This window comes from Phyllostomus hastatus, unplaced genomic scaffold, assembly GCF_019186645.2.
Source record: "Phyllostomus hastatus isolate PE091 unplaced genomic scaffold, TTU_PhHast_1.1 phas_scaffold_46, whole genome shotgun sequence".
NCBI classification, from domain to species: Eukaryota; Metazoa; Chordata; class Mammalia; order Chiroptera; family Phyllostomidae; genus Phyllostomus; species Phyllostomus hastatus.
The window spans coordinates 20,453,749-20,480,006 of NW_025334032.1; the positions used below are offsets into that span (position 1 = coordinate 20,453,749).

The window sequence follows — 26,258 nt, forward strand, 5'->3', positions numbered from 1 at the left end:
GAGTTAGCAATGAGCTGTTTGGGGTGCCCAAAGCAATGCTTAGACTCATCGGTGTGAGCTGAAGAGACAGCTTTATTCTAAATGCTTGTTTCAGATTTCTGTGAGTTCAAGGCAAGCTTTTAATCTTGTTTGCACACACTTGTTCTAATCTGAGTGTGTGTGCACATGCACGCACACACCCTCATTGACTCAGAGGCCGCAGGCTCCCTCCACATGCAGCGCACGATTTACACGGTTGTGGAATAAAGTGCCATTCATTCGACGAGGAGGCGCAGTGCTGCCTCATGAAAAGGTGGCTTGTTCATTCACTTCTCCAGTTTTAACACTTCGTTACAATTTCTCCCAAAACTTCTAGAATGTTTTTGGTGTGCATTACTGCTCTGTGGAAAGGAATTAACTCCTTCCTTGATCCCAGGAGACTTAACTCACCTTAAGCCTGGGCCCTTCAAGAAGATGAAATGAAGAATTAAGTACAAGTAGTTCTTCGGGCAAGCAGCCTGGTCTCTAAGGAGCTATACATACGTGGGTTTGCGGGTGTCAGGTTACTCAATGAGATTACTAAGGGAAGAATATTAACTTTTTTTAAGCGGAATTTATTTTCCCAAGACAATTTTAACACAAACGTCCTCTTATTTCTTCTCACGAAATAATCCACGGATATTTCCATAACAGTTTAAAGCAGGTAAACCAGACACTTACCAGATTCAGCTAAGTGTGTGTTGAAAAGTGCCCCCGTGGCAAGGAAGGAAAGAAATACCCTTTGAAAAATCAGTGCCCACACTCACTTGCCTCTCCCCAGCAGCTTCAGCTCCGCAGGGTGGAGGCTCTCGGATGAGCTCCCAGAAGGGGAAGTCGGGGCGTGAGCAGGCCTGGCGCCAAGGTCTGCTGCCTGCCCCTGGGTGCAGAGGGGGAGACCCCAGATGGGGGCTCTGGTGGAGCCCAGCAAACTGGAGACCTCCTAGGTAAATCCTTTCAAATCTCTCTGAAAAGTGATGGGATTAAGAAGTGCTAATGGGTAATTACAAAACAGTCGTGGGGACGTGAGGTGAAATACAGGAAATAGAGTCAGCAATACTGTGACAACTGTCTGTGGTGCTGGGTGGGCCCTGGAGTTGTCGGAGAACACTTTGTGACCTACATGAATGTCCACCGCTGTGCTGTACCCCGGAAACCAACACAAGAGGGTGTTGAATGCAAACTATAATTGAAAAATAATTTTTTTAAATCTTCCTGCCCTGGCCAAGTGACTCAGTTGGCTGGAATATCGTCCCATACACCAAAAATTTCTGGGTTCAAATCTTGATCAGGGCACATACATAGACTGAGGGTTCTATTCCCAGGCAGGGCACATACAGGAGGCAACCAGTCGATGTTTCTTTCTCTCTTTCTCTCCCTTCCTCTCTCTCTAACATCAATAAATAACTTATCCTTGAGTGAGGATTTCTTTTAAACTCTTTTTGATGGTTCCCGTGAAATATTCAGATTCCTAGCGTACAGCCTCAACTCTCATCTGCTTGGGGCACAGAAGAACAGAAAGCTCATCCTTGAGGAGTGCAAAGCAAGCGCAGCATTAGAAATCATCACAGTCCACAGTCCCTTCTGGAGCCTCTCAAGAGCACCACTCCCGCATCCCAATGCCCCGGCCAAAGGCTTAGGAAGACAAAGACGGAGCGACTACGGGGAGGGGGCATATGTCTCCCAGCACAACTTGCAGCTGGCTGTGGAGAGGTTTAAAATGCAGTCACCAAGGGAATTTGCGTTCGGAAGGACTTCCAGTGAAACACTAACAGAGAAACTAATTATGCTAGAGGACCAGAAATGTTCTGCACAGTTAAACTTGTATTATGTGCATGCTGAGGTCAGAATGACAATGCTTGAGTGGACTGCTCTTCTGAACGGACTTTATCCAAAACAGAGGGCGGGCAGGACAAAAACATTAAATGTAAAAGGTGAACCCACAGGAGGGAGTAAGAAGGTCATTGCTCTGAGCTGACTGCTGGCTGTCCTGGTGTGCACAGCGGGGGACATGGGTCCAGCTGGCAGCTGTCCCTCCCAGTTCCAGTTCCATCAAACGACTACAGGAGCTTGAACTCCTCATTAGGAGCGACAGCCCACAGGTCTGCAGACCTTTCCAATGGTCCCCGTTCATCCCTCTGACTGTATTCCTAGAGCAGTGTGCCCTTTAAGTCACTGGTGTTTATCAGTAACACTGAAATAATTCTTGTGTTCTGTCTTTCTAATCATCTTGCAAAGTACACTCCAAATGCCACTGGCAAAAACTTCCTCACTCGCCTCACAGAACCAGGGTTCCCAGGCAGCCTGGAAGCAGATCTCACGCACCAAGTTTGGGGCGACTGTAGTCTTTATGCCACCAAGACATGTTCTGAAGCTTTCGGGGACTTTGAAGAGATACCTCATGGAGAAAGCGTGGGAGAACTCATCAAAGCACCAGGAAGAACTAACCTTACAGGGTTCCCCACTGGGAGTGGGGAAAAGTGGAAGGACTCCTTTAAAGAAAGGAAATGAGGAGCCCCTGAGAGTTGAGTGTTTTGTGACATATCATCTTATAACTTCAAGACCAGAGAAACTTGGGATGCCACATTTCCATAATAAAACTCCATCAGGCTAGCTAGAACACAGCGCCTCAGAATAACTAGGAATGAAAACAAGGCCCTCTGCCCTGGGCTGATGTGGCTCAGTGGGTTGGGCGTCATCCTGCAAACTGAAAGGTTGCTGGTTTGATTTTCAGTCAGGGCACATGCCTGGATTGTGGGCCAGGTCCCCCAGTTGGGGGCGTGTGAAAGGCAACCAATCAATATTTCTTTCCCTCTCTTCCTCCCTCCCTTTCTCCCTCTTTCTAAAAGTAAATAAATAAAATATATTTTTTTTTTAAAAAAGAAGATCCTCAAAGAGCTCTGGAGGTGGGTGGTGGCCAGAATTGTACGATAGTGTGGGTGTATGTAATGCCACTGAGATGCACACTTAAAATGGTTAAGATGTAAATTTTGTGTTCTGTCTATTTTACCAAGAGGTATGTAATTAATATCACCATCTCTTTGAAAAAGCTCTTGTTTAGACTTTCTTTCTTTTTTTAAGAGAGAGGGGAAGGGAAAAAAAGAGGTAGACAAACATTGATGTGTGAGAGAAGCATAAATCAGTTATCTTGAGTACCAGCCCTGACCAGGGGCCAAACCTGTAACCTAGGTACATGCCCTAACCGGGAATCAAAACGGCGACCTTTTGGTCTGCGGGACTACTCTCACGCCAGCCAGGGCTAGACTATAATTCTTGATCAGCATCCTCTATAATTTTATATTAAAAACCTCTTTTAAACTGTTGCAGTGGTTAATAATGTAGGAAATAAGTAAAATGTCGAATCAAACAATAGCTAAGCTTCAGGCTGCACTGCAATTTTGTCTTTGGTGATGATGTCCGTAACTCGTTGAGGGTGCACAGAAAACAAGGCCATTTCTTCGAAGAAACATCATTTGAAAAACTCTTTCCTAAATCAGTTCGAAATCTTTCACCTTAATAGAATCAGGTAACATTGGAATCTGGACCAACCTGGCTTTAATTACATCTCCTCTTTTTCTAAAAATTAGTCTGATCAAAATGGCATGTTTTCAAATAAATTAACAAAACTGTTAATTGGGTTCCTCCTACTGTCTTTGATGGACATTAATAACAAGAAAAATCTGCCATCAAAAACACTATTTTTAATTTCCTGAAATATTGAAGTTAAAAAGAGTTTTTAATCATATTTCTACAATAAGATACATAAATTTAAGGTCAATAAATAAATATCTATTGTGGTTAACTCTATTTATCAGTTGCGTTCAGAATTAGTTGCTGTGTTCAAGGACAATCTCGTGAAAACAAATTCTGACTTGCCAGTACTTGACCCTTCACTTAGATAGTAAATTTCCACAATCCTGAAATTAGAATAAAAGCTGCTGTATCTTCGTGTGACTTTCCCCCAGCACCAACACAATGGCCAGGCACATAGCAGGGGCTCAGTGAACATATGCTAAAAGAATAAACAAAAAAAAATAATATCAGCCCTGGCTGGTGTGGCTCAGTAGATTGAGCACCAGCCTGCAAACCAAAGGGTCACTGGTTCAATTCCCAGTCAGGGCACATGGCTGGGTTGCAGGCCAGGTCCCCCACCCAGTAGGGGACACAGGAAAGGCAACCACACATTGGTGTTTATCTCCCTCTCTTTCTCCCTCCCTTCCCCTCTGCCTAAAAGTCAGTAAATAAAATCTTTAAAACAATTTTTTAAAGAAAATAATATCAAGGTTCAAGAGTTTACAATATCCGGCAAGATGGAGGCATAGGTGGACGCACCGTACCTCCACGCACAACCAAGATTAGAACAACAACAATTTAGAGGCAGAATAACACTCAAAACTGACAGAATTTATCTGAATGGAAGTCGGACAGCCAAGAAGTTGAAGTAGACCCATTCATGGAGACCGATAGGAGGGGCGGAGAGGAGCAGCCGGGAACAGGTCGAGGAACGGGTCACAGTGAGGAGAACAGGGAGAACTGGGTGCATAAGGCAACTGGGAGGGAGCGCGTAAGGCACCTGGGGTGCACAGGATCGCAGCGGGTGGACCCTGAGTACTCGAGCAGCAGCTGGCGGACCCAGTGAGGTGGCGATTGTGGACCAGGGCAGAGTGCGCAACCCAAGATCCCAGAGAAAGGACTGAGGTCCCAGGAGAACAGAGCTACCGCTATTGTTCCCCTCTGCCCCCACATACAACGTCACAATCTAGCGACTGGGGTGCCCAGCCCCAGTGAACACCTAAGGCTCCGCCCCTCACCGTAACAGGAGCAACCAGACCAAAAAGGGAGAGAGAGAGACATGTCTCAAACAGAAGAACAGATCAAATGCCCCAGGACTCATCCTTTTGAGCAACCAAGAGATAGCCAATCTATCAGATGCACAGTTCAAAACACTGGTGATCAGGAAGCTCACAGAATTGGTTGATTTTGGGTGCAAATTAGATGAAAAAAAATGCAGGTTACCATAAAAGAGATGAAGGAAGATGCACGGAGAACCAATAGTGATGGGAAGGAAACTGGGACTCAAAACAATAGAGTGGACCAGAAGGAAGAAAAAAAACAACCAAACAGGAAAGAATGGAAAAATAAGAATTCATAAAAACGAGGAGAAGCTTAGGAACCTCCAGGACATCTTTAAACGTTCCAACATCCGAATTATAGGGGTACCAGAAGGGGAAGAGGAAAAGCAACAGATTGAACATGTATTTGAACAAATAATAAAGGAGAACTTCCCCAATCTGGCAAAGGAAATAGATTTCCAGGAAATTCAGGAAGCTCAGAGAGCCCCAAAGAAATTGGACCCAAGAAGGAACACACCAAGGCACATCATAATTACATTAGCCAAGGTAAAAATGAAGGAGAGAATCCAAAAGCAGCAAGAGATAAGGGGACAGTCATCTACAAAGGAGTTCCCATCAGACTATCAGCTGATTTCTCCAAAGAGACCTTATAGGCAAAAAGGGGCTGGAAAGAAGTATTCCAAGTCATGAAAGACAAGGACCTATATCCCAGATTACTCTATCCAGCAAAGCTCTCATTTAGAATGGAAGGGCAGATAAAGTGCTTTTCAGATAAGGTCGAGTTAAAGGAGTTCATCATCCCAAGCCCTTATTTTATGAAATGTTAAAGGGACTTATCTAAGAAAAGAAGATAAAGAAAAAACATGTATAGTAAAAGGACAGCAAACTCACAATTATTAACAACCACACCTAAAGCAAAACCAAAAGAAACTAAGCAAACAACTAAAACAGGAACAGAACCACAGAAATGGAGATCACATGGAGGGTTAGCAACAGGGGAGTGGGAGGAAAAGAGAGGGGGAAAAGGTACAGAGAATAAGTAGCATAGATTGTAGGTTGAAAATAGATAGGGGGAGGGTAGGAATAGTATGGGAAATGTCGAAGCTAAAGAACTTATAAGTATGACACATGGACATGACTAAAAGGGGGGATATGGGTGGGAGAGGGTGTACAGGGTGGAGGGGAGTGAAGGGGGAAAATGGGACAACTGTAATAACATAATCAATAAAATATATTTAAAAAGAATGAAAAATTAAAAAAAATAAAATTAAAAAGAGTTTACAATATATACCATATATATTTATATATATATAAAAGACACCTTACTTTTCACAACATCAAGTTGCAAAGAGTTATATATGTGGATCTTCATAAATTATTCCATTTCCAAATTCACAGCCTTGCTGTATGAATTGCTACCTGTATTACCCTGCATCACTGCATCCTATGAAGGAAAGTTTGGTGGTTGTTTTTTTTTAAGAATGTGGATAATTTCCTAATTTATCTATTTTGTAACTTTGATGATACTGAATTTATTGTTATTGATGATGATTTGTTGTTTTTAAGAGTAGAACATGTAGATATCTCCAAATCATTTTGGAAATATGAAGAGGATAAAAAATAAATAACTAAAAAGTGGACTGCCTGTACTTACAAATGATACTCCTTAACCAGCCCTTTATGCTGGTGTGTTGGGGAATGGATGGTGCTGAAGAAGGGTTTCTGCAGGTCATAACTAGTCTGACAAGGGGCAGAATATCTGGACAGAAGTGGAAGGAACAGGCAACATCAACCTAACAAAAACCATTGTTTCCTATTGCTTTACCCAGCTGTGCTTTACCTGGAAGGTGGCCAGCAAACTCAGGTTAAATATAAACAAAATCTTATTATATATTCTAAACACACACTGTCATAAAGCCCTCTCGTCGATGTGGGACGTGATGCCCGAGGTACGTTGCACTGCAGGAGCACATCCGAAGCCCACACTCTACCAACTGACAACGGGAAGTTCTACTTAAGTGTAAAATACGTTCCATTACTTCCCACTTCGAACACCTGTCCTTTCCATTAGCAAGAATAAATCAATTCTCTGTCTAGGAGAACCATCTGGTTAAACTCCACTGTCTCAGACCTTCTGATGCAGGAGTCAGCAGCTGTGTGACGCGTGAAGTTTTGTGCCCACATGGCCTGTCGCCACCCTCCTCCACCATCCCTGAGACAGAACTTGAGCCAAAGGGCGACAGAGGCAACACACAAGGCATCCTGAGCACGGAAAGGTCTGGGCCCACCTGCTGACAGGGAATGCTGGTGTCCACCTGTGCCTGCCACACGCTGGCCTTTTGCAAGTGAGCTTCAGACAAACAAAAGGAGATACTTCTTGAAATAAATCAAGGAATGGATATTAGGCGGTTTTAAAGGATGACTATAAATTTTTTAGGTGTAAAAACAGGGTGATGGTTACATATAATACAGACCTTATCAAGTCGAAGTATGTTTCCCACTGCTCCTCAAGGGAAATTCTAGTACATCCCATAACTCCCCAGCCTTTTGTAGGTAACAGGAAGTCCTAAAGTTACATTAAGTCACAACACAATTGTGATTCAGAAAACAGAATGTTCAGGTCAATACATTAACTGACCCTTTAAGTAAGGCCAAAGAGTAAGTTGTTTGCTCCACCCCACACCGCCACCAAGGATGTCGGTCTCTGCGTTTCCTGTCCGTCACCTCCCCCACCTGCTGGCTGCTGCTACTCCAAATGGAGAAATGGAACAAATGGAGAAAGACCACTGACTGCTTATGCCACAAAATTGGAGCGACAGAGACTACTGGCTGCCTCTATTAGCCCCTTCCTCTTTAAAAAAAAAAAAAGAGTCCCAATTCTGCCCTGGTTGGGCAGCTCAGTTAACAAGAGCATTATCCTGTGCAACAGAAGCACCATCCTGTGCACCAAAAGTTTGCAGGTTCAATTCCCTGTCAGGGTACATACCTAGGTTGCGGGTTCAATCCCTGGTCAGGGCATGTATGGGAGGCAACTGATTGATGTTTCTCTCATATCAATGTGTGTGTGTGTGTGTGTGTGTCCCTCAAAAAAAATCAATATATCCTCTGGTGAGGATTTAAAAGAAAAAAAAGAATCCCAATTTTAAGCTAGGCCCATTGTGATGCAGCAACAAGGTTCTATTTCCTAGCCTCTCTCAGAGCTGCGTGTGACCCTATGACTGAACTCTCTCTAGGTGAGATATCAGCAAAAATAACTGGGTGCAATATCCTGAAACTATCCTTAACAAAGAGGAAAGAGACCCTTCCTCTGCCTTTCCTTTCCTCCTGCTGCCTGGAACATAACATCATGGCTGGAGCTTCAGCAGCTCTTTCTGACCATGCCGTGAAGTCCACTTTCATGGGCCATGGGAACAGCACCTCAGAGGCTTTGTAGATAACTGTGTAGAGCCACCACACCATCCTTGCTTGTATTGTCTACTTCCTGAATTATTTTATGTAAGATAGAAATAAACTTCTATTTTGTGTTACCATTGTTCTTTCTTTCCTATGCAGGCAAACTTACTCCTCACTACTATGGATGGCTTCATGCTCTCTGGACCAGCTGACACTTAAACGCAACTCCCTGTCTCTCGTGGGTACTTTTGTGGGTTCTCCAAGGGCTCCCCTCAAAATGCTTGTGATACGGGTAATACATTCAAGTCTTCTATTTGTCACTCCCCACCACCACCCAGACCCTGAAATTCACTCCACGAGCTCTGTGGGCTGGGCCTCTTGAGGTCAGCCAGTTCCAGGCCGGCTCTCCACCCCTGCAGGGGCCTCGTCTGGTCCCTGCGAAGCACCCACAGTTGCTCCAACAAACTTGCCAGCTGCTCTCCACTCAGTCCTGCCACCAGAATGTCTCCGCAGGGGCAGAGCCAGCTCCTCATGCTCCCCGCTGGAGAGGACACCCAGCATGCTCTCCAGGCAGCCTCTCTCGAGACTTGGGGTGAGGGGGCGGCACCCCCACCTCACACTTCCTCCAGGAGGAGGGTTTGATGCAGGCTCACAGCAGAGGCTTCTCCAAAGAAATCTCCTTACAAATCCTGTATCAATGCTTTTCATACCCTCAGAGGGAGGAGGATTTTCAAGAGCTATGAACCTGGTGTTCAGCTATTTTCTTTGAAAATCCCCATCGTGGTCCTGCTCATAACTTATTTTAGCAACTGCTAGCTCGTATATCTTGAGGCGTTAGTCAAATTTTCCAATTCAACAGCCTGTCACAAAAATAATAAATTATGTGGGAATGCACATTCATGTTAAAACTATAAAGAAAAGCAAGGAAACCATTAATACAATATTTGGGAAAGCAGTTACTCCTGGGCTGGGGGTGGGGGTAGAGGAAGGAAGGAAATATGACCAGTAAGCACATACGAGGGGCTTCAAAGGGAATGTTCTGGATGCTTATTTGGATAGCTATTTACTTTATTAGTGTAAGTTAAAATGTACACACATGTTATATACACATATATTTATTCATAATGTATGCATTTAAATGTAAGCAAAAAAAAACACAGAAGACAGCATCTAAACTCCACAGCAAAACAATTTGGAAATAAGACTGCACTCTGAAAATTAGCCTACGAACTCAACACAAAATGGAGAAAGCTGGTCAGAAAATGACTTTTACAAGTGGAAAAGGAATTCCCTCAAAAGCTCAGCACTGCTCTTAGAGACTTCTGCAGTGCCAATTAGTCCTGTGGCAGAGACGGTGCCCGCAGCACAGCCACGCTCCTCTACCATCTGGATGGGAGGCTGGGGGGAGCACTGCAGAGGTGACCTGGCACCCCAGATCCATCTGTGGTACAAGAAATCTGCAAACCCTCTGAGCTGAAGAGGAGTCTTGGCCAAAACCTCAAATGAGGTGGCCATGCTGGCCAACTCTGCCGTGGCTCCCCCAACACTGCCTGAGCAGGAGGACATTTTATAGAGTCTTCTGATTCTCTCTGCATTACTTTTGTAACTGCCAACCCAACTTGCTGATTATGATCTGGCTTCCACGGTACTTGTCTATGGGGAAAGGAGCTGCTGATCATGTTGGTTTTATTGTTGTTGTTAAGGCAATGTTAGCTTTATTATCATTGACAATGACAGCTAATATTTCTTGCACACTTATCCCACTTGATCCTTACAACAATCTGAACCCTACTGAAAGGCAGCATGGGAAAGTGAGAAAGAGCATCAGACGGCCAGGAATCCAATGCTAAGGGCTCCCGCCCTTAGTAGCTGTATAACCTTGAGCCTCGTTGGGCCTCAGTTTCCCCATTTGTGAGGTGGAATGATGGTAATACCTGTCTGACAGGGTTGTTGTGAAGATTAAATGAGTTACTGTTCCTAAAGCACTGAGACAGCGGCTGTCACATAGCGAGTGCAAGACAAATGTTTGCTATTATTCCCATCTTATTCGAGCAGTAAAGCAATCTGCCTAAATTCCATGGGCTGCAGATGTCTTGTGCTCAACCATCATGCTTGTTATTAACCACCAGCACAGTTATTTGTCAAGGTAAATTAACACCTGTGCCTTTGGGGTCCTCCTCGACCTTGGGGCATATTGGCTCAATGGCTTAGTCAAGGCCTGATGGCGACCACTGCAGGCCGAAGAAAGCCGGACTCTGGGCCTTCAAAACAGAGACCAGACTCTCCCCAGCTGAGCCTTGGTCTGGGCCAACAACAACCACCCTAACCTTGAATAATCCCAGGACAGCTGTCGGCCATCCTGGCTGACACCCTACTGAACTTGGAAATTCTCAGAGACAGGCCCCAGACTCTGAGTTCTCAGTTTCTAGCAATATGCCAATCTGCAGATATAAAGCATAAACTCTTCTGCAACCCCAGATGGATTCGGATTACATCAACTCTGTCCTCAGCGGGCTGTAAAGCAGCAACCTCCCTTCAGAACCTTTCTAGCCTATGCAGACTAGAAAGGGCCCTTTCTAGGGCCCAGACTATGGGCCCTGTGAAGGGCCCACGACATGGGCACTGGTCTGAACATCACCACCTGCCAGGGGCCACCAGCAGCCTGAAGGCCAAGTGCAGCAAACGTGCAGAGCTCCGGTTCCATTCCTGCTGCTGACACCCAGTGAACTTGACCGAGCCCCTTGGCTCTTTGAGCTTCAGCAATGTCCCCATATGAGAAGCAGAAAAATTAGACCAGATGATCTGTACGTTCTCTCCCGTTCTTTGATCTTTATATCCATGTTTTAATTCAGAGCCAGAGCTCATTTTGATTTGATCATATTCAAAAACAACTCAAAATAACTCACTCTAAGGAGATGCACTGCTTTCCACAACGCATAAGTAGAAAGCAATGCTGTTGCTATTTGAAGCTCTGAAGGGACACTTTCAAAACCCCCCACTGGAGCTGCTGGGACCACTGAGAGAGAAAACCCTATTGGCCTGATAACCATACGTTATGTGAAACTTACGGTTTTAAAGCTTCTCTCCCTGAGAATAGTAAGCAATCCACTGGGCTTACTCCTCATCTGGTTCATGTCAATCAATGTGTGCACATGCGTGTGCTTGTGTGTTTGTGTATGCTCACAGCACACTGCAGATTTTTTAGAAATGTAAATAATAGATGAGCAAGTACTGTGAACACTCCAAAAAAGGACAACATCCATTACAGTGGCTGTCTCGAAATGATGCTGGATAGCTCATCCAAGATACTAAAGTGATTCATAATCTGCCAAGTGATGAGCATTCCCGGCTGGAGCTCCGAAGAGGCACGTGTGTGCGTGTGCGTGTGCGTGTGTGTGTGTGTGTCTATCTGTCCTGGTCTGTGCATGCATAATCTTACTTTCTTTGGCCCTGTACTAACAAAATGCTTGCTCTGAAGTCAATGATGCAAATAAATTTTTGAATTAGACTGCAGAGAAGAAATGGAAAAAGTAAGAATGAACCACCACCTGGACTTTCAGGTGATAGTGGTTTTATATCTAAAATTATTCTTTTTATCAAGAGCATGTATAAAATGCCACTTCTTACTGATTGGGTTTTTTTCTTCCAAACATCATTATAACTTGCATTTCTATCCTCTAAAGCTACTTTAAAATTCTTTAATTTAGTAAAATAAATTTTCTCGGATATATCTATTCAGAAGCCTGGTTCACGAAAAAATGCAAACAATAGAAAACAAATTTCTGCACTCGTTTTTCAAAGGTCTCACAACCTCTGCAGCATGACCTTTCTTAAGGGCCCAACAGTGCCGAACCCTTCATCAAACTTTCATGCCCTGCATTGGATGCACTGGACTCTGAGAGGCGACAGGGGCGGGGCGTAGATAAATGACCCGGGAAGCTGAGGTATGTCGCAGGTAATGTCCGGACTATTATTCTGAATGATAATGTCAGGCTTGCACAGAACACTTTGCCTAATTAGACTTCACACAAGGGGAAAAACGCTTTAATATTTAACAAGTATAATGGTGTAGTCAATGTACACAAATCAGCCTGATAAGGAATGGTGCTTATTAAAGAGAGAGACAGATGGCTACGGGAAAGGTACAGGCATTAGGTGTGAAACCTCACAGGCTCCAGCTGTGAACAGCAGCCAGTACCTTCAAATCGCCACTTCAACCCAGACACCCCGCGCATCCTGTAGTCTTGTCGTCCTGCTCAGCAGGCCACAGATGCGCCCACGCCACAGATTTAACAAAATAACTGGGCTCCAAGAGACCATCTTCGCTGCTTCTCAGAGCTGTCTTTTCTGAGCCACTGGTGCTGCTGTCAAAGGCCCCGTGAGTCAAGATGTCCAACGCCTCCCAGAATCTGTTCAGTTAGACAATTTGCCCTCCTTTTTATTACCTTCGAGAACACTTAATGTGTTGGAAGCCTTCCTGACTCTATTAAATCCACCCAGGCTGCCACAAGATTATGAATACATAATTTGTTTATAGGTATCTTTCAAGAAAACAAAGAAGACAATATAAGTGAATATAGTTAGAAACAGTCTTCCTTATGAACTAAAAGTTATAGCAAAAGAGATTTCTAAGAGGGGGGGTTATCTGTTCAGCTTCTCCAAGGTCAGAATGACATTCAGTACAAGGACCCAGAAGGCAATCTGCACATTTGTGAACAGTTTCCTACCAACCCCGCTGACTATCAGTCGCTGCATGCATTCTTCCACACACACTCACTGAGAACCTACCGTGCCTGCACACTACTACCGTGCCTACTGCACTCCGTGGGATACATCAAAAATGTGTACAGGGACTGGGGTCCCTGTGCTCTTGGAGTCCACGGTCTTGTCCGAGTGTGATGTAAAAGCAACCACAATGCCCGTCGCCATGTAACGCATGGTTACACGGGTACCTCTGGAGGCCACATGGCGGTCGTGGGAGTAGGAGCTTCAAAGGCAAACAGACCTGTGTTGAAATGCTGGCTCTGTAGTGGTCATCTGACCCAGCTCAGGTGCTCCATCGGCCTGAATCTCAGTCCGAGTATTTTTGTATGGGTTCTGTTTTCAATTCCACAAATAAAATGCTGCAAATAGTGTTTAGCACATAGCAGATTTTTTTCCTAACCTCTGCCATTTGTGTATGTGTTTCAAGTTTCTCCTTTCCCAGGAGAAAAAATGGGCCTCCTTTTCATTGAAAAGCCAAGTATTCAAGCTGCAATGATAACCGTATCTAATGATACCGGGGTAAGATGTGAATCTTATGTCTCCTTGGGCACAAACAATCCCATTTTTGACTTGTGTCCCTAACCAAACTTCTCCAAAACTATTCTTACCAAGTATTTCCAGAATAGAGCATGGTTTTGAAGTTCAGAGAACAAAGGATTTCAAGTTTTAATTTACTAGCTGCATGTTTACAGATGAAGCTGAGATCACTTAGAGTTGATCTGATTCATGAAGCTTATTGCCATTGTTTCCATTTCTGATGTTATAAAACCAACTGGAAACAAAATCCCCTTGGCCTTGAAGTAGGCACTGAAAGCTTGCCATCCCCCAGGAAGATGTCCCTCGTGTCATTAAGCCATAACTCAATGATACATTCTACTCTGTGTCTCACTGGACTGTGAGTTCCTCGAGGTCAGAAACTCCTGTATTTTCCTCCAGTACTGAGCACAGTGCCAGGCACATGGTAGGAGCTTCATAAGTACCTTCTCAGCAGATTCTGAGAGCAGAGGTTTGTGTAGGTGGCATCGCTGAAGGGGGACCTGAAACGGCCTGCCCTGCCAGTGGCTATGGTACTAAGGATACCGCGTGGCCCATCCAGAGCAGCACTGAACACACGGGACCTGGGTTCCATCCCCAACAATGTCATTCCACTAAGTAACCAGGTCCTCTTAATTAAAACACTTCACCTCTCCAGGCTTCCTTCTGTTCATTTGCAAAACATGAAGATAATTGATTATGAAGACCATCAAAATGATCTCAAACGTGCTATTATTTCTGCAAAAGACTAATGCTGGACCTAATGATCTCAGAGACAATATCGTTTTTGTTGATGTAATCTTGCTAACCAGTGGTCCTCCCATTACTTCTGACTCGAACAGGTCATTGTCCAGACTACTCAGTGGGGACTACAAATCCTCCAGGACCCAGGTGTCCCTTCCAAATGCACAATATATTTGCCCTTTCAAAGATTTCTAATTTATAGAAATAAAATAAGTCAACATTGCCAGCTTTATTCAAAGCTTCTCCGTTTATTCTCTGACCCTCATTCCTAAGTGATGAACAGTAACAGTAATACTTGTCCATTTCACACCTGCATGACATCTGCCCCCAAAACAATCAAAGACTCACTTGTGGGGACCAGGGAAAGGAGTTGAAAGAAGCCGGTGCGTCCCGTGCACCTTCGCCCCAGGCTGGACCATCACAAGCATAACGGGCACCTCCTCAGGCACCCAGAGGGTTCTATAAAGGACCACATCCACCTCCCACTTGCCCCACCCCAGTGAAAAGTTCCAACACCCAATGGCTACCCCGTGGTCAGCAACAAAACTCACCATTTGGGGATGATGGGAAAGAAATCACAGTCCTGGTCATCAGTGAGCAGATCATTTCCACGGCTGGTCTCCAGTGGGAGAGAAACCAAGAGGCCTATAGTTCCCGCATCTCCTCCTACCTTATTTCCATCAGAACATGAACTCGGAGTCGCTCTCTCTACCCAGAGGGTCTACAGAGGTGTTCCCATGACCTCTGCTGTCCACACTACCCTCAGCCCAGACTCATTCTGACCCAGACCCACTCTCAGAGGAAGACGAAAAGGTAATTCTAGTAAAACCGGATAAGTTCTCCTGAGTACCCAAGGTATTCATGGAAGAAAGTCCTCAGGATGTTAATTACTTAAGTGAATAAAACACTCTCTACAAAGAAAAAACACTTTTCAGACAATCCAAGACCCGAGATGTTGAATCAGATCCAACGAAGTAACGAATTTTAGGCTCAGATTTTGGCTTTGGCCACTATTTGGATTGACGAATTCATTCACAGTCCATAAATTTCATTTATTTGCATTCAAATGGCCCCTGAGTCCCAATGATTAAATTCCTACTCTAAGAACTTACTTATGGCCACAGAGTGAGTCAGCTCTGGAACCGGTCCTCCAGCTTTGCAGCCAGCCAGTCACCTTCTCTAGCAACTGTCTGCACCTCCATGGGGAGGAGATACGAAAAACGAGAAAGTCCTCAAACTCAGCTCTCTCCTGCTATTCGGGGCCAGAAACCTATGGGCCCCAGAAATCTAAAGGTCATGAGTTTAGTGAAAAAGGAACCTCCCCACCAAAGAACATGTTTTGGATAGACACCAGAGCTTGCAGGTCACAGGTACATGCAAAGAAGCATCTGCCCAAAGCACAGGTCTCCTCCCTTCTTGCCCCATTATGCAGCTGCAAACGTACTTAAATCAATCCTATTTCCATATAAATAATATACCCAAAATACCCTGGGTATTTTGAGTTACTTATGTCTATGGAAGCCCAAGAAGTATTTATTTCCTCTCCATTTGTATATGGAGTGAAAGAGAAATAAAAGAACAGCTACCGTCCTTTGAACAGCCAATTAAAGTAGCCAAGGGACACTAGGAATTCATCCTCTAACATCACGCCCCACTCACTGCCTCCCTGCCCTCAGTCCGAGGCTGTAAGCTACGTAAGGATGCCAAGGGTGGTTTTCTGGGTTCGTTTCCAAACCATGGGACCTTCTCAAGTGACACGTACACCGTGGGTGTTCAAGACGCATTTTATTATAATCATGTAGAATTTAAGACATTAAAAAACTATCCAAGAACAGAATTAGAACATTTAAGGTCCAGAGCCAACAAATACAGACCGCTCCTCCTGGTCTTCCCACTGGGCCCGGGCCCTTGTTTTCTCCTGCACGCTTCCTTCCTGGGACCACGAGCTAGGCAGTTTGTGTAAATCTAAATCCACCAGCAAACTGCCCAATAAGATAGACACTACCGCCCTCATTTTCCAGATGAGAAAACTGGGATCTCAAGAATTATCGTATTTTACTGTGTATAAGGCACTCTTGTATATAATGCACACCCAAGTTTTTGGCCCAAACTCTAGGAAAAAAAATCTTTTGTTCTAATTTTTTAATTCATTTGTGTATTGATTTATATTTAGATATTTGCTTTTTGTATAATAAAGGAATTTTAGCATTTATTTTTGAACATATATTATGGTACAAGAAATTTTATGTATCAAATAATTCCAAAACACAAGAACAGATGCAAGGTATTTCAGGTACTACCCATGTATAATGTGTGTCCTTATTTTTCCCTAAAAAATACGAGCAAAAAAGTGGGCATTATACACGGCAAAATACGGTAAGTAGCTTGCCTGAGATCACAGTTCAGAAAGAGAGAGGGGAGTTGTGAAACTGGGTGAACTGGCTCTAACTCCCAAGCCCACTCACAGCCGGGTGCTTCCTCCTTCGGTTCCTTGTTGGTTCCTTGTTCCCCCTGTTTTCTCACTTTTTACAGTGCTCCGCATGCGCTCATTCTGCTGAGCTCCCCCAAAACCATCCGCACTAACTTGGATTTCATTTCAAGGGCTATGTCTCTTCCTACAAAGCTATCTTTGTGTTGTTTTCTTCAAGTCTGCTTGCTCATTTCACCTCCATAAATATGCACTCTATTAAGTCCATAAAATGGGCTGTTGAAAAGTACAGTAACTTGCTTTAAACTATACCCAATTCAAGTCCATTTTTCAATTTTTTGAGTTTTTCACAAAACCCTGAATCAATCTTCTCTCGCACCTGGGCAGGTTCTGTTTGCTTACTCGCAGAACGGCTGGTGTGTGCCTCGGAGCTAAGGCACAATAAACAGTGAGCCAAGGGCTCCCGCTCCCTGGCTGCGGCAGACAGTGCTGAACTGTAACGATGTGGTACAACCCTCGCTCCCTCCCTGCCACCCACGGCATCTACCCTGGACACCAAACAAGGCAGCTCATTATCACAAAACCACCAGGAACATCTCTCTAAAAACATCCTCTGATCTCACAGCCCCGCCCAGTCTACAGAAGTGCCAGCAGGACCCCCTGCAAGGGCCCCTTGGACCTGGCTCTCTGCCTCACTGTGTATTCAACCAAATCTCCAACTGGAAAAAAAATGTTTAAAGGCTCATTTCCTGACATCAGCTACCCCTTGAAGATCTGGAGTGGGAACTGGCAACAACGAATAATTTTGACTTAGCTCCTTGCTGAGGGAGGATGCATTGCTTTTTGGCAAAACCCTGCGGCAGGAGACGACGGAGCTGGAAGCACACAGCAAGCACTGCCTGGGGGATGCAGACCCCTTCTCAGCCTTGAGCAGAGCCCACCCTGCCTGGAGCTGCACGTCTGAGCCACTGACCCCCACCTCGTGCCCTCAAAAATAAGATGTTCATATTCTCACCTTGCGCTCCAACTAGATCCCAAACCCTTTTGGTCTGACCCACCTCAACCTTCATTTTTGGCTTGTTCCAATTTCCATGAGACCTGAGTTCTTGGCCACACCCCCGAACAGCCTCACCGTCACCCCTTGAACCCAAACCTTCATCACCCCAGGCAACCATCTTGGACTCCAAGATGCCATTGCCTCCTGGAATTCCTCTGCTTCTGGCCAGCTTGGGTAATGGCCCAGTGGGATGGGAACCCTACACTGGCACCAGCTCACATGTCACTCCACACCACCCCAGTTCTGTCACAGTCCCAAGAGAAAGGATTAGAAAGTAACGTTTTAAATGAATTCATCGCAGTCTAGCTTGGATTTTAAATATCTTTATCTCTATCACCCCATACGTGTGGGAGCAGGAGAGGGAGAGGGATGAAGGGAGCGAGCGAGAAGAGACAGACAGAAAGGAAGAACAGGAAAGGCACCACCACCACCTCCTACTTCTGGCGGCCTGGAGCTTTCCTATGCATCTCATTCGATTCCTGCAACAGCCGTAAGGTATTATTATCTCCGTTATGCTCAGTGATGGGACCAGCACTCCCAGTCAGTAAGTGGTAGAGTTGGGGTTCAAACTCCAGGACTGCCCAGTTCCAAAGGCTTGAATGCCTTCCTGTCTACCGCACTCTTCCCCGTCTTTGAAATCTCTGTAGTGTCCAGCAGAGTGCCTTAATATGGGGGTAAGTAATAAATACAGGGTGGGCAAAAGTAGGTTTATGGTTGTGCGTACCCAAAACACAGAATTTATTCTTGTGTTATTATTAATTATTGTATCATTTTCCATACAAACAACTGCACACCTGCATTTGCCCCACCCTGTATTTGTTAAGTGAATTCATAAGTGGTTGACTCCAGCCCTCATACCTTAATATTCTGCAACCCACACACCTGATCTTATTCCTATATTCTGCTTGTAACTTGCCTGCAAAGAGCCTTGATAAGGAGTTAAATGTTGTATGTAAATAAGTTGTACTACATATTGTATTGTATTTTGAGCTGCTAGGAAAAGCTACATATAAAAATCTATAAATAAAAAGTGCTGAAGCAGACCCACTGATAAAAATTCACTTGTCATCTTGCTCCATCATGCCCAGAAATGGATACAAATACAATATTCTAAGGAAAATCAATGTCTTCACGTTTTGTTAACCCTTAGAGCTCGACAGCATCTTCTGGGCTGCCCATTCAGTGAGGATCTGCGCTGGAAAAGACGGCACAGAGGCTGTGAGCCCCGGTGCTGGAGCCGGACGGCTGGAGGCTCAGGGCCCAGGCCCACCCCTTATGAGCTGACCTTGGGCAAGCAACTCACCTCTCTAAACCTGGGCCTTCCTGTCTGTAAAATGCAGACAGTAACAGGGCCACTTCCTATACCGGCTGTACGGATTAAATGAGTAACTCATGGGCCACACTGGGCAGAGCGGCTGCCAGGTAGCTGACTGCTCCACAGGCATCAGCCACTTTTACCACGTGGAGAAGAAAGAACTACAGTGGAAGTGCGACGAGAAACCTGAAATGAATCGCTTGCTTTTTGCAAACATTATTAAAAGCACTAAATTCACCTGAATCCTCTGGTCTAGGTTACTGTGATTACTAGAAAGATCTACCCTGAAAGCAATGCCACCACTAGTAATGATGATGATGATCGGCAGTGATACATTTCTCACTGACTATGTGCCAAGCGCTGTTCTAACCACTTTTGCAGACAAGAGCATCACACAAGTTGTGCAGAGTGTGCCACGCAAGAGTGCCCGGTGGGAGATGAGGGAGACTGAAGCCCAGTCCACCACAAAGGGCACTTTGTGGGCCAGCAGTGCCCGGTTTCTATGTGAACTGACACATTAACTTCAACAAGTTTCTTACAAATGGAAGACAGAAGGAGAAAGTCACTTCTGACCCTTACTGCTGTAAGCGTATCCCTACATCTTTACAGGACTGGCAACCCAGCAGGTCTGTTTACACCAGCATCACCACAAACACACGAGTGATGCGGTACACGAGGATGTTACTACAGCTAGATGTCACTAGGCAATAGGAATTCTTCAGCTCCATTATAATCTTAAAGGACCACTGTCATATATTCGGTCCGTCATTGACCAAAACCTCACGTGGCACATGACTGCAATTTCACCACCAGAGTAGATGCATAATCCCCAAGTCACCAGTGAACAACACCTATTATTAAGCTTCACAGTGTATACCTAAGTGTTTTGGGAACCCAAAAATTAGCAGACCCTCCTGTTCAGTATAAATACACAATTCCTGTCCACCTCCTTCCTGCTTCCTGCTTCCCTTTTCCTCCATCAATTCAAATGTCCCTGTGGGTGAAAATAAAACAAAGTATCAGACATGACGTGGGGATAACCAAATGTTATATTTTGCATTGTCTAAAAACAACAACAAGAATCACCTGTGCAGCAAAGTGGTATTTTCACTAAGTGAGAGGGTCAACATTTCATTGCCAATTCCAGTGAGCGGACCATCCAGGACACACCTCCCAAGTGCAGGTCCCTAAAAATGACTCCTGTGTCTGTAAAGACCCGTTCATTTCCAGACGCCTAGGGCATCCGTAGTCTTGGACAGCTCGAGGGCTTTCGACCATACCGAAACGCCCTGTTCTGCATACAGCTTTATACATCTGCTTTTGGCTTGGACTCGGCTTCACTCTGGGAAGGAGCGAGAAGCAGGGAGATGCCATGGCCTTTGCTAATGGATGTCTGAGGGCAAAAGCAATACGTTTTCAGTTCTAGAGAAGCATTACTTTGTGGAGGATACCGGCCAGCAGTATCCATCTCGGCTGCAGATGTTCGTCAAAACATACTAAAAACATACACATGTGGGGGAATAGGAACATAAGGGCCACTCCTCACGTGGGGAGCGCCTTGGCCACCCTCTCTCCTGGAGGGTGCCATGGCCACCCCCTCTAGTGGGGAGCACGCCCCGTTCCCCCTCCAGAGAGGCTTTTTAATGGTTTTGTTTGCACAGGGATTCAGGTAAAGCTCTTTAAACAATGCCAGGAAGTAAGGATCAAACAATAGATAGCAAGGAAGTCTGAGGGCCTATTTTGAGTCAGGGTCAAAGAGCTGTAAAACTTTAAGGAACAAACTTACTTCTTCCTTGGACCCTTATCATTCAACTGAGAGCATTCTAAACAAAGCAGGTTTCACAGGATCTTACATATTCTTTCTTAGGCCTGATCACCTGGGGAACCTGCCCTTTTCAGCACAGAGCTGCACCACCCTGTCATTGTTTCAGGCTTAGGTGGGGCAAGGGAACTAAGGCAACCAAGAGATAAGGAGATTTTCTCCCAGACCATGAGGACTCAGGCTATGTCAAAGCCGAGGAGCGAGGGTCCATCACCCCCTTTTGCTGTAGCCCCCAAAGTCCTTTCATGGGGGCCTCCCACGTGATCCTGCCTGTCTTAGATCATTCCCCCCTTGGGGAATCTTACCCATCATTGGCTAACTGACCAAGCATTGGGGTTCAGTTATGAATGAAGCAGCAGAAGCAGCGCTCCTGCCAGGGAGATAAGCTTTTGTCTCCTCGCTGGCTTACGGTCCAAGGCCACTCCATCAGCCTTAGCCTGGGTGGGGGTTACAGCTTCTGATACCAGGCAGGGCAGTTCCCAACATTACTTTATGCAAATGGATCTGTATAATCTTCAAGACGCTAAGAATCCTAAAAATAATCCCAAAAAGTTAGCTTAATTAGAGGGAAGTGATAAAAATTACCTGAGATCTTCACTCAAAAGTTACTCCTTTTACCCAGTTCCCTAAAGAGTACTGATCTAGACCGGGATAGAAAAACAGCAAAAATCAGATAGATTGCCTTGTTTGAAGGTCCCACCATGTGAAAACCAGAGCTGGAGGTGTGATCAGTTTCCGAACTCAGAGGCGGTCTGCTGAGGGGAGAAACCCCTGGGGGAGATCGCGGGCCTGCGATGCACTGAACTCTCTTCTCACTGTGGTTAATTTTACTTTAGAGATTCACAGTGTTCCGTGTGGTGGCACTGGAATTAAATTTCACTGAAAACCTGAAAATATATAGTATTCTCTTACTCATCTGCAAACAATATGGCAGTGTTTTCAGCAACAATGTTTGCGTGCATACATTGTCAGCACTTTGTCCACCAAACATCAAGTTATAGCTGACAAATAAAAACACCAACACACCTCCAAGTTGTTCCACAGCCTCAAGCCTGACTAACCTCGTTCAAATTAAAATTTAAAAATAAGAGGCTTTTTTGCATCTTGGAGTGTAATAAAACATTTTCTTAAAGGTGGAGTTTAATGTGGCCCTCTTTTAGAAAAAGAAAAGATACTGGGAGTTTTCACTGACCAGATAAAATTCCTTTTTCTCTACAACAAAATTCATATTGTCGTTAGTGCTATGAGCACCTGTCCAGGAAACGAAGCCACTCTAAAAGGTAAAAAGAAGCACCCTGACCAGCGTGGCTTTGCTGGGCATTGTCCCTCAAAGCGAAAGGTCGCCGGTTCGATTCCTGGTTGCGGGTTTGGTCCCCAGCTACAAGAGGCAACCGATTGATGCTTCTCTCCCTCTCTTTCTCCCTCCCTTCCCCTTTCTCTAAAATAAAAAATAAAAATAAACTCCATGAAAGTTATTTAAAAAACTTTGAAAATACTAGATCAAAATCCCATATTTGACTTTCAGAAAGTTTTTTAGTCATATATTTGAAGATAAGGATGTGCAAAGTAAAAAAAAGCCCAATTCTTCAATCTCCTTTAAGCCTTTAAGTCGAAAGTTATTCCAAAAGGGTGCCTAATCTGTCATTTAAGACCGCTTTCATTTATTTTTAGACCTTTTGGTAATGCTTTCCACACAAGGTTGCTCTTTTCTAATAAACCATTCCACGTCGAGAACCCAGGAAGTTAAATTCCTTCACTACCTTAAAGAACAGAATACGGGCAGTAACTGCCAGGCCGGGGTGATACACGAGGCAGAGGAGGCCCCTAGTGGTGAGGCCATCGCTCCACTTGGCTTCATCCGTTTTGTGAGACTGCTTCATCACAAGGGCAAAATCGATAGGTAATAAAGCCTACCTGAGTTTGCTTCTTTAATAACCTCTATTAGCCCTGAAATATAGTAGGGCTATCATTCAGAATCCCAAGGTTCTTTCATCAGGAATATTAAAAAAAAAAAAAAGAAGAAGAAGAAGAAGAAGAAAAATGGGACCTGAAGAATAACTCCATTACATTCTGTATTTCAAAGCAACAAATATTTATTAAGCCCAACACCCTGCCAGGCCCTGAGCTGGGCCTGGAGAGACGAGCACCCTCACGGAGCGTCCGGGGACTTCCTTCACTGTAATAACATCACACTGAGGACAGAGCTAGGGCGAGATGAAGACCCGGACACACAATTTATCACCGCAGGACCCTAGGATGGATTCTTATCAACAGGAAAAGCCTCAAGCATCGCCGCCGCCAACCTCAAAGCCTCAGCTCCTCACTGTCAAACTGCCTATAGAGGGCAGCACCTGAGGTTCTTCAAATCATAATCGGATAAATGAATGACAAGTAAGATTGATGGCAAAGAAAAAGGAATTTAAAATTTAAAAAAAAATGTTGAACTAGGCCAGAGTTGGGGATGCCTGAAAATACAGGAAGGCGGAAGACAAGAGGCAGCGCTGGCAAAGCTGCTGTGGGGCTCCAGACACTGGCCTGAGCTCCTGAGCGTCCTGCCTCGCCTTGTCCGCGAGGTCAGGAGTGTGACCGTCATCACGGCACGCGGGAAACCAAGGCTGGGGAAGAAGCGACTCCCCTTGGTCACACAGTTAACACATGGGGGAGGCCGCCTGGAACCCAGGGATCGGGGATGGCTCTTTGCTTGGAGCCCCATCGACGCTGTTTGCAAACAGACGTGGGCGATGTGGGGCACGACGATGGACCGCACTGTGTGATTTGGAGCACACGGCAAGGCAGTTCCGCGCAGAGGGACTGTGTGATGACACAGCTACTGGGCTGCTGCAGGGGGCATGGCCCGCCCTTGCTGCCCGGGAGCTGCGGTTCATTCTCCGGGCACACAACACAGAACCCCATACCCTATTCTGCACGACCGCACGCTGTCAGGCCCCTTGTTGTGACTAAGGCTTTCGTTTTTGCTTTATTCTATTTGCAGTGGAAAGACTTTTCTCCTTCCAATTAGCAACATGACAGCACTGCACAGGGCTCACTAATGCTCTTTGTTGCAAGTAACATTAAGATAATTATGACTTTCTTGTATGAACACTATTAACAAAATCCAAGAAATCTGGTAGACGCACATTTAAATTTCTAGTAAAAGGAGGTGAAAGAACAGTTAATTATCTTTATCATCTAGCCCCATCTAATGACATTTAAGTTAAAACTACTCTGAGGCTTTGAAATCAGAATAAAAGTGGGGTTTGCGAAATAGCCACTCTGTCATTTATTAGTGTTTACCAAGGTTCACTGTTTCAGCATGCACAGTTCTGCTAAAATCGTTTCCTCTCCCATCATCTTTCTTTGCTCATTGATGAAAAGATAACTTCAAAACTCACTGACGGTAGTGCAGGTGCAGGAAGTGTCGCGGAAACAACAACTTTGCCTTCTCTTTGTACAGCTTTCCTCCTCCCCCCGCCAGGCAAACCCCGGTACCCCCAGACCGTGCCCTCCAACAGCTTCCCTCCGCTGACCTCACGAAAACACTTCCTCAGGGCAGCCGGGGTCGCGATGACCTGGTCCGGGGCCAAGACTGCAGGGCGCACTGCCCACCCGCCACCCTCGGCACGCCCCCTCCACCCTCTCCGTAGCAGCAAAAATAACACCAATACCCGCAAAGTGGCCCCGCGGTCGCGTATCGACGCTACTTTTTAGTAGGTGTAGGAGAAACTCATTAAACCGCTAAAGGCCACGAGAAAGACTGGTGGAGCCGAATGACACCCGCAGCCGGGACCCTCCCGGGAAGCCCTCTTCGCGCGTCGCTGCGCGTTCCCCTGAAGGCGCCGCGCCCTCGCGGGGCCGAGCCGCCCCGAGCGCCCACCCCGCACCTCAGTCCACAGCCCCAGCGCGCCGGACGACGGCAGGCCGGGCGCCGCACCGTCCTCCCGGGCTGCACGAGCCTCCCCGAGGTCGCGGGCTGGAGACCGCGAGGAAGCCGCTCCAACGCCCCCGCGCGGCGCGCCACACCCGGCCGCCCGGAAGGGGACCCCGCTCACCCCGTGGCGCCCCCCGGGCTGCCCGCCGGGTCCTGCTGCTCCCGCGCCGCCGAACTTTCCCTCCTGCGCGGCCGGCGGGGGCTCGGCTCCACCTCCGGCTCCGGCAGCCGCGCGAAGCCTCCGGGGACCCGGAGGGGCGGGGAGCGGCGGCGGCGGCGACGGCGGCGGCGGGCGGGCTGAACCGCGGCCGAGCCCCAGCGCTCGCCGCCGGGTGGGGGCCGCGGGGCCGCGAGCGGCGCTGCGGCCGCCGGCGGGGGTCGCGCTTGACTGCGCCCACCTGCTCCCCCAGCGCCCCTCCGCAGTGCGTCCCGCTGCCGGCCCGGAGCCGGGCGCCCTGGCCGAAACCTGTCGGTCCTCTGAACCGGGCACCCCCGCAGACCGGGGGTCCCCTGCAGGTGGGCAGTTCTGCACGTGACTGGTCACTGAGATCCGGAAAAGTTGAGGGAAGGGGCTAAGACACTGGCGCGCGGCCGGTGCCCCGGAAGAGGGGTGATCAGGTGCCTATGCCACAAGTAAGTGGTCCTCCCTCTTTCAAGAACGAGTTCCCCAGGCCCCCATCGCCCCCGTCCAGCCCTTTTCTTTTACCCTCACTGGGCTGCTCTCGCCTCTGTGGGCCTACTTGCTCACAAAAAACTTTGTACATTGGACCTTGGAGAATTTGTTCTGTAGTCGGTGTCTTTGCGACGCTGGTCAGTTATAACGGTTTCACTGGGGAGCTTTTATTTACGCCGAAGGTCAGAACCCCTTTAGCCGTGAGACCCCCACCACCGTGGGGAAGTGATGTCTGCAGAGACCCCTGACGGCCACTGGGCGGCCTAGGAGAGGAAGCGGGATTAGGGTGGAAGACAGGTAAACGGGTTGTTACTGAGCACTAAAAGCCACACACACAAACGCACAGGCACAGGCAGGCACCCTTGGATGCCTTTTATTTGTAAACGCTCCAGCACTTTTTTTGAGGAAGAGCTTGGGAGTATTATGATCCCCAATTCTCAGTATAATGAAGGAGACTCCAGAGGAATCAATGTCAGGTCAGACGAGGTCAACTCTCCAGGCCTACAGACGCAACTTGCAGAGGCCCCTCCGCTGAGCCATCAGAGCAGAAGAACCAGAGGTAGAAACCGGTCCCACAATTCCTGGCGCGGTGCTCCTTCTACTACCTGGCCACTACCTGGCCATCAGAATGCACAAAGCCCCCATTAGGGAGATTTGGAGGCACCAGACTTTAGATGACACGGGGTAGGAGTCCTAGAGGCAATAGGCAGTCCTAACGCATCCAGTGAGCAG

The 26,258-nt window shown here is 46.4% G+C and overlaps 1 protein-coding gene across 2 annotated transcripts in view; it reads right to left on the reverse strand.

Moving 5' to 3' along the window:
• CSGALNACT1 (chondroitin sulfate N-acetylgalactosaminyltransferase 1) overlaps nt 1-25,077 on the reverse strand; it is a 314,893-nt gene extending 289,816 nt beyond the window's left edge. Inside the window, exon 1 of one of the 2 annotated variants that reach the window (XM_045821598.1) lies at nt 24,975-25,077. The gene's annotated coding sequence lies outside the window, so the exon portion shown is untranslated. The remainder of the gene's footprint in view (nt 1-24,974) is intronic. The other variant, XM_045821600.1, reaches the window with a different exon arrangement.
• Between the last annotated feature and the right edge of the window lie 1,181 nt (nt 25,078-26,258).